Genomic DNA, 9,251 nt, shown 5'->3' on the forward strand with positions numbered 1-9,251 from the left:
AACCCTGCAGGAGGTCAGGCAGCTCAACTTGGGCCTTGCAGCCAGAATTCAGCCTGAATCTCAGGGGTCTGCGGTTGGCTAGCTGAGACTAATTGACTTAGTTCTGCACATTGCTGCCCACACTGTCTATTGTGACAGCAGTGAAAGAGCCTCTTCAAATTGCTTTTTCTTTCTTTTCCTCTTTTTTTAAATTTAAATTTTTAAAATTTAATTTTTTCCCATTCTGAAAATTCTTCCTTTTCTCCTCCATTTTTTTTTCAAGTCAGTCTCTTGCTCCCTCATGTTATTCTTCATCTCCCTTATTGTTCCAATTCCTGCCCTAAGTCAGGTTTCTTCTTTCTTTTTCTTTTCTTCTCTCTTTTTCCTTCACTCGAGTGTCATTAGTTTCAAAGGAAAGGGAGCATAATTTATAGCTTCCCTATTAATGCTAAGTTGTTCTATTCTTGTCGGTGTTCTTGCTCTCTCTTTCCCTCTTGTCTTCAACAGTTTCGTAGAGCTTGTGTGATCATCCTGTGTCCTCTGGCTTCACTTGAAAACTTCTATTCTTTTACCTACCTATTCCTCTTCTCCCAACTCCTTTTAAGTCCCCACCCTGAAGGGTAAAATTGCTATATTGAAGAGTTTATTCACTATAAACATGTTTTGGGCTTGTCCTCTGTTTTGATTTAATTCACATGGTTAAAGGTGATAGATTTTTAAAAATCTTATTGAGTATATTGGTACTTTTTAAGTATACAGTACAGTTACATTCATCATTGTCCCCTCCCCCTGCCCTCCCTTCACCCCCTCCACCCTCCCCTATTTACAAAGACTTTGTTTCCATTTTTTTCCTTTTCTTATATTTTTTCTTGTCCCTTATTTCCTTTCCCCTACTCTTCCCACTAAAGGTGATAGATTAATAACTACCACAAATGGTCAATTTCTAAGCTGTGCTTGAAGCTATTGTTTTGTTGATTGTATCAGTTGGGCTAAGGGGTTGTGATTGATTTAATCAGTTGTCCTTCCTGATATTATGAAAATGAGGGTGTCTCTGAGTCATTAGAGATTCAAAACCTAAAGAGCAATTATATCAGGAAGATCAAAGTACTAACTGAGGAATGAAACCAAGGACAGTAGAACAACAAAAATAAAAATGAGAAAACACTTAAGCAAGGCACAAACACAGACTTCCAGCTCACCAATGGCAAATTCTAGGGGAAATGAGGTGAAAAGGTCTGACAATCAGCCACCAGGACACCCTGAACTGATAGAACAGGAAGTAACAAAACAGATGAATGAGGCTCTAGAAAAATTCAAAACAGAAATTATTTCCCAGCTAACTAAAGAGATGGTGAGCAGAATGAAAGACATGATTAGACACTCTAGAGCAGAAACAGATTTAAAAAAAATAGATGAGTTCAGAAATGGAAACCATGAATGCCCAACATATTCTCAGAGACTTTCTCTGAAGTCAGACACCTAGAGGAACATTTTCCTGTGGGGTTTCTTTCTGGAGCACTAACACAATGCAGAGTTTTTTCTACTGTCCTTGTTCTCATCCAATTATAAGGGCATCTCCTCACCTAAGAACTCCTCCCCACTCACCTACTCCCCATTTGTTTTCTCCTTTACCTTCAGTAAGAAATTAATGCTATAGACAAATCATAACTAAAAATGAGTGTGCATTCTAGATCTATTGAAAATATAAGTCAAGTCAGCTGGGCATAATGGCACATAATGTGCTATAATCCCAGCACAAAGGGAAGCAGAGGCAGAAGGATCACAAATTTGAGGCCAGGCTGAGATACACAGCAAGTTTAAGGCTCTCCAGGACTACATAGGGAGCACTTTTTTGAAATAAACCAAACATACATATATCCGTACACAAACACACTTTTATGTAGGTATGAATATACTTATAACTATGTTCACAAGACACTTTGTGAAGTATGGTCAGCTGTGGTGAATGCTACTGCCATGCAAGTGCCATCCAACAGAAAGGAAGATTCATAAAAAACAGGTGGAGAGAGGGAAGTGAGCAGGAAGGGGAAAATTTTTAAAGAGAAACAAGCTGTATTATGTACATATACTTAGTCCCCAAGAGTAAATTTCATGTACCACACATATGTAGTAGTAAACAAAAAATTATAGTGTGTCCTCTTCTACCTTATTCACCAGCCTGGCACTGTGTAACTTCTGGCTTTTCTCCAAAGTCAAAATAAGCATGAAAGGTAAACATTTTGATGACTCAAAATTCAAAACATCAAGGCAGCCACAACCAGGCAATTAAAATCACAGAAGTGGACTTCTCCAGCTACTTCAGAAAGTGGCAAGAATGATGGATAAGTGTGTTTGAAGTGGGGGAATAGGCTGAGGGATATTAATGGTAATCTGTCTTACTGTAATACATTTAAAAATTAAATGTTCACCTTATTTTTCAGTCATACTATGCATGTATGTCAAATTATAAAAATTCCTTGCTTAGCATCCCTTACTAGTCCTCATATTACTAAGAAAATCATCAAACAAGGACCTGCATAATTAGCCCTTCATACCTCTTTGACCTCATTTCCTTCAGTTATCTGCTCTCATTCTGTTTGCTTGCCTGTTCCTTAAAGAAGCCAGATAATAGGACCTTTGTGCTTCAACAATCTCTTTCCTGGATGCTCTTTCCCTACGTAGTCTCTGTTTCTGCCTCACTTAAAATCTCAGCTCAAATGTTACCCTGAGAGGATGTCTTTCCAGAGCAATCTATGTATCTTTTTTTTTTCAGCTTTAATTGAGTTTATTGGTACATTTTAGGGATACAGTATAGTTACATTCATTGTTGGGATCTTGTACCTCTACATGACAAGTCTTGATTCTCATTTTTTCCCCTTATCTCTGCCCTCCCTTCACCCCCTCCTCCCCTCCCCATCTACTAACACTTTATTTTCATCTTTGTATTCTCTCACATTTTTTTCTTTTCCCTTTTTACTCTTCCCCTACCCATCCCACCTTCCCTACACCTTTAGCTCCTTTGTTCCCATTTCTAAACATCAGTAATCTTATTAGAATCTTATGCATTGTTGCAGATTATTTACACCAGGGAAACTATTCGATATTTACACATGTGTGACTTATTTATTTCACTTAGGAATATATCTTCAATATGTATCCATTTTCCTATGAATGAATCTATTTTCTCATTCTTTATGGCTGAGTAATATTCCATTTTATAGAAAAACCACATCTTCTTTATCCAGTTTCCAACGGATGGGCAAATAGGCTGTTTCCAAGATTTAGCTATTACAAACTGTGCTGCTAAAAACATGGGTGCACATACTTCTCTGTGATATGATTCTTTTAGTTCTCTTGGAAAGATACCCCGCAGAGGGATGGCTGGGTCAAATGGAACCTCCAGTCCAAGCTCTTTGAGGTATCTCCATATTGATTTCCATAGTGGTTGCACTAGTCTGCACTCCCACCAACAATGGAGAAGGGTTCCTTTCTCCCCACAACATGGCACCAGGTGTAACAATTCCCAATTTGAAACTATACTTCAAAGCCACTGTGATAAAAACAGCATGGTACTGGCAAAGAAATAGGCCTGAGGATCAGTGGAACAGACTGGAAGAAACAAAAACAAATGCAGATGTACTCAGCTACCTCATCTTTGACAAAGGAGCTAACCATCCTCAGTGGAGGAAAGATAGCCTCTTTAATAAATGGTTTTGGAAAAACTGGATGTCAACCTGCCACAGATTAAAATTAGACCCTTACCTTTTGCCATGCACTAAATTAAAATCCAAATCTATTAAAGATCTAAATATTAAAACAGAAACATTAAACTTGCTGGAAGGTAAGTTAGGCAGAACTCTGGAAAACACTGGTATAGGAAAAGACTTTATGACCAAATCCTCAGTAGCACGGGAACTAGCAGATAGAATCAACAACTGGGATCTCATCTTACTAAAAAGCTTCTGTGCTTCAAAAGAAACCATCAACAGAACTAAGAGACAATCTACAATGTGGCAATCTATGTATCTTAAATTGCAACCACCCCACAATAATCCTCTCTCACTTCTCAGCGTTTTTCTTTTGCACTCATGATCACCTGGCAGTGTATATTGACTCTGTCTGTTTACTCATCTCACTGATAGTAGAAGATGAAGAGAGGAGAGGATTTAGTAGTAAGAGAGGATTTTTGACTGTGTTTTTCAATTATGAATCCCCCAGATAACAGTCCCTGAAACAGAGTCAGTAAATATTTGTTGAATAAATGAATAATAAACACTGATTAGCACTCTCCATCTAAGTAAGGATTCTGGTTCTAGAGTCCTACATTTAATTTTCCTAATATTTCCTGACTAGTTGTGAGCAGGAGAGCAGGACATGGGAGATGTGGAAATTGGGGGGTCTGGAAGGGGACCCTGAGGAAGAGGCAGATGGGGAGCCTGGGGAGAAGTCAGGAGTCCTGCTGTAGTGAAGCTGAAGTTACAGGATTGATGTGGCATGTTCTATGGGCTGTGTAATTGGACTTTAAAGCAATAGAGCAAATATTTAATCATGGATAGAAGCATTTGTCCCAGGAAAAAGATGGAATTTGAAGAGAGCTGAAAGCTCACTTCCAATATAGTCCAGTTGCAACTTTTCCTTTGGTTCATTTAGTACCTTCCATTGATCCTAGTTTTTCCTGTAAATTTCAGACTTCTTTTAAAACTGTTCCTGACTTGTTCCTGCTACTCTCTGGAGGCAGCCTGGATGTTGAAGTAGGAGAAGCACAGACCACAAGCAGCTCTTATATGAGAATCAGAAGCTGAGATGAGGTCATCTCCCACACAGGTCAGATCAGAGGGAATGAGTGAAGTGATCTGGCCAGGAGTGTTTTTGAATTATGTTGTCAGGGCAGATGATCCTGAAACCACATCCTGACCCAGCTGAGCCATTTTGGTTTTTTTTTCATCCATTTCTCTTTCTGCTCTAAAAATAGACACGGGGAATAGACCCAGGCTCATTCTTCCCAAATGCCAAAAAGGTTTTGGCTGTTAAAGTGAAAGTGACAATTCTTTTTTAAAAAATATTTTTTATTGGTGCATTTTATATATACAATGCAGTTACTTTCATCCTTGGGATCTTATACCTTTACATGATGTATCTTGGTACTTATTTTTTTCTCCATTCCTCTAGCCTCCCTTCCCCCCTCCACCACGACCTATTTACAAATGCTTTGTTTCTATTTTTTCCTTTTCTATTATTTTTCTCTTCCCCCTTTACCTTTCCCCAGACCCTCCTATTTGCCCTATACCTTTAGACCTTTTCCTCCTATTACAAAATATCAATTATACATTTTGACCCTTATCTACACTTTCAGTTTTTTTATACCAGAGAAACTGTACAGTATTTACATATGTGTGTCTTATTTATTTCACTCAAGAGTATAGCCTCAATGTGCATCTACTTAGCTATAAATGTCTCTAGTTTCTCCTTCTTTATGGCCGAGTAGTATCCCATTTCATTTAAAAAAAAACACACACACATCTTCTTTATTCAATCTCCAGTTGATGGGCAATTGGGCTGTTTCCAAATTGTAGCTTTTACAAACTGTGCTGCTATAAACATGGGTGAACATATATTACTACGGTGTGATTCTTTTAATTCTTTTGGGAAAATACCCAATAGGGCAATAGCTGGGTCAAATGGGACTTCCAATCCTGGTTGTTTAAAGTCTCTCCATAGTGATTTCCACAGTGGTTGCACCAGTCTTCACTCCCACCAACAATGGAGAAGGGTTCCTTTCTGCTCACAACCCTGCCAGCATTTGTTATTGGTTGATTTCTTGATAGCAGCCATTATTTCTGGGGTGAGGGAATCTCAGTGTTGTTTTCATCTGCATCTCTCGAATGACCAGTGATCCTGAACATTTTTTCATATCTTTATTTGCTTCTTTTATTGTTTGTCTGAGAAATATGTATTTATTTCAGATGCCCATTTCTGAATTGGGTCTTTATACTTGGGTGACCTGATATTTTTATTTCTTTATATATTCTAGATAGTAGACCTTTGTCCGAGGAACAGCTGGTAAACATTTTTTCCCACATTGTAGGTTGTCTCTTAGCTCTCTTGGTGGTTTCTCTTCCAGTGCAGAAGGAAAGTGACAATTATTAAGGCAGGTGTTTCAAGGTCAAGTGTTTTGCCCAAGGCTGAGTGTTTGATCTCAGACAACAAAATGAACTGATAGCTGCAGACCGGACTTGATACTGTCTCAGTATAAACAATGAAGTGCGTCACACACCCTTGGATTCTCCTCCCTTTGGAATCTAAGCAGCAGGTTGGTGTCTGGTGTCCTGTCCACAAGTGACAGCCCCCCAAAGTGACAGCACTTACTGTCTCGGTAAATGAAGTGGTCATGAAGTCCATGAGGTGAGCCCCGACATATTTCATAATGAGAAAAAGTTATTCTTTGTAAATGCCAAATTGCTCTGCTAGAATATGCTTGCTTTCCTGTATTTCCTAGGAGAAGTAGAGTAGAATTACTGTTTGATGCATGTTCTTTACCTTGAATAAAGCACTTCTATGTATTAGTGTCATTCTCAAATTAGGATTTAGAACTCTGGGTTCCAATCAGATAAGTAGATGAGATATTTATAGAAAAGCTGTGGTAGTACAAAACCTCTGTCATGGACATGCATGTGTGTGTGTGTGTGTGTGTGTGTGTGTGTGTGTAACAGATAAATAATTCTACTGGTTTTTGATATAGATTCATATTCTGCTGAAATTAGTCAAAGTGTAATGGTTTCAGGTGTATGACTTAATGACGCCTCATGACACACCTACGAGGAGGGTATTGTTATACGCACCATGTTACTTTTTTGGTGCATTGATAATTTGTTTTACGACCTTTAAATTTTTTTTCTTAGCACATGTATGAAAATCCACTTTAACAACTTTGGGTGGAAGTTGAAAGTGAGTCATCGGGTGATTCAGCTACCAAGGATGACATGGATCGTGTAAGCCGAAGAAGTTGTGACAGTGAAACAGAACAAGACATGAGACAGAGGAGAATGGAATGAAGACTTTGATTCAGGTAAGGAAGGAAACAGTAATGGAAACAAATATTCGACTAGTCAAAGTACTACAAAATGGTCATGAATATCTGAGGGATCCAATATTCGAACTCGGGCCGGGGATCTAGCTCAGAGATTCCACTTCCTGCCTCACAAGCACAAGGTCCCGAGTTTGATACTTGGTACCAAAAAACAAAAAACAAAACCAATATTAGTACTGGGTCACTCCTGAGGGTGAGGCAAAAGGATCCTGTGAATTCAAGGTCAGCTTCTGCTACGTAGTGAGTTTCAAACAAAAGAAAAAATTGATAATGAATTTTCAACACAAATGAGGTCAGACGTAATCACATCTTACAACAAAATGAAAGGCGGAGTAGATAATGTTGATGAGCTCTATGACGTCACTCAAAACACAAAGTATTGGCCAATGGTTGTTTCTTACTCAATCCTAAACATGTCAGGCATAAATAGCTTCATAGTTTACAAAGAAAAGAACAAGCACGAAATAACAGAGAGAAATTTTCTTAGGGGATTGGGGCTGGAATTGAGAAATGATCAATTACACAGAGGAACAACAATATGTATCTGCCCAAAGAACCCCACAAAAGAATTCTGGAGCAGACCAGTGAAACAACACATGACCAGCAGACAGGTGAAACGTCACAAGAGCCTCTGAAGAAAACAGAGAGACCAGCAAGATATCAAGTATGTCCTACCAAGAAAGACAGGAAAACAAAACACATGTGGCATCAATATAAGTGGTACTTTTGTAGGGAATATGCTGTTTGAGTGTGTGAAAACTGCCTTACGTGTGACAATTGAAGTAAAGATTGCTTTGGTGGTAGAGCTTTATTTGCATATTTCATTGTAGTTCACCTAAGAATTTATTTGGTGGTATTTTTAATTTCTTTAGATTTAGTAAGCAAACAAACAGTTGAGGTAGAAAATATTGGTGTTTACTCAATATGTAAAGTGCATGTTTGATATTTTATTTTACTGATATTTCATTTTCCTAAGTGCACATTTTATAATAGAAACTTCCTGACAAAACAGGAAGATAAGAGAGCTGACAAGTATGAGCTGCAAAAACAGATGGAAAGCAAAACATACATGCTATCAGTGTAAGCAATATTATGTATGGAACATGTTATTTTCATCTGTGAAGACTGTCTTAAGTGCAATACTTCAAGTAAGGATTATTTCTGTAGTAATGTTTTATTTGTATTTTCATTATGGTTCACACAGGAATTTATTTCTGCTGTTTTGTTTTTTTTTTTAGATTTTGTAAGCAAGCAAACAGTTGACATTGAAAATGTTGATGTTTATTCTGAACACTCATTACATATCAAAAATTTAATATTTTATATAATTGACATTTTATTTTCCTGTTAAGTATACATTGTTTAATACACTAAGACTTATAAAATCAAAATAAACAAATAAATGTGGGTGTTATACACCCTCATAATGAACCTTTCAAAAATTTTACCATGATGCCCCTATTAAAAAAAAAAGTCCAGACTGAAATGTAAGTGATTAGAGGAGAAACAAAGAGAAATTGGAGAAAGTCCTGATTATCTCTTTCCTATATGAAATATGAGATAAGCTTATTGATAAAAAAAAAAAGGATTTGAGAAGGATAAAGCTTTGGAACTGGTACCTCAGAGGATACCAACTTAAGCTGAATGGAGACAAAGTGTAGAGTCCAGCTGAGCCCAATTGAAACTATTATCTTGTAGTCAAAGACCATAAAAATGGTGTTATCTTATTTTACTTTACAATATTTCTGCTCTGTTTAATTTTATCCTATATTTTCTTTTATCTTCTTTTGTAGGTTTTGTAGAAGCAAAGCTGAGTATCTGTGGGCAAAAGGTAAGACATGACCAATTGCTTTCATCACAACTTTGTTGGCCATCTTGAATTAGAGTGAGGAGAAGAATGCAAGGGAGCTGACAGTGTGGATGCAGCTATTGGCCAAGAGGTATAGGAAGCAGGGTGGGTTGATATAGGCAAAGCAGATAACGATACTCCTATGGTGTAAAAGCAGACATGGTGGCAGGAAAGGTGTCTTAGTCACTTCCCTTCTTCCTGGGACAAAATAACTGAAATCTACAATTTAAGCAGGGAGTGGTTTATTCTGTTTCACATTTCAGCCCATACTCCACTGGCTCCAAGGCAGGACAGCACAGCAGAGAGTCATGGAAGAGAAGAACTGCTCACCACACG

At 37.8% G+C, this 9,251-nt stretch overlaps 1 long non-coding RNA gene across 1 annotated transcript; it reads left to right on the forward strand.

Moving 5' to 3' along the window:
- Positions 1-4,694: 4,694 nt before the first annotated feature.
- Positions 4,695-8,897, forward strand: LOC117284597. The gene is made up of 3 exons (XR_004515689.1): positions 4,695-4,803; positions 6,879-7,045; positions 8,860-8,897. It is a non-coding gene; the product is annotated as an uncharacterized LOC117284597 (long non-coding RNA).
- The last annotated feature ends 354 nt before the right edge of the window (positions 8,898-9,251 follow it).

Source organism: Fukomys damarensis, unplaced genomic scaffold (genome assembly GCF_012274545.1).
Source record: "Fukomys damarensis isolate Sample0158 unplaced genomic scaffold, DMR_v1.0_HiC HiC_scaffold_38, whole genome shotgun sequence".
Classification (NCBI taxonomy): domain Eukaryota; kingdom Metazoa; phylum Chordata; class Mammalia; order Rodentia; family Bathyergidae; genus Fukomys; species Fukomys damarensis.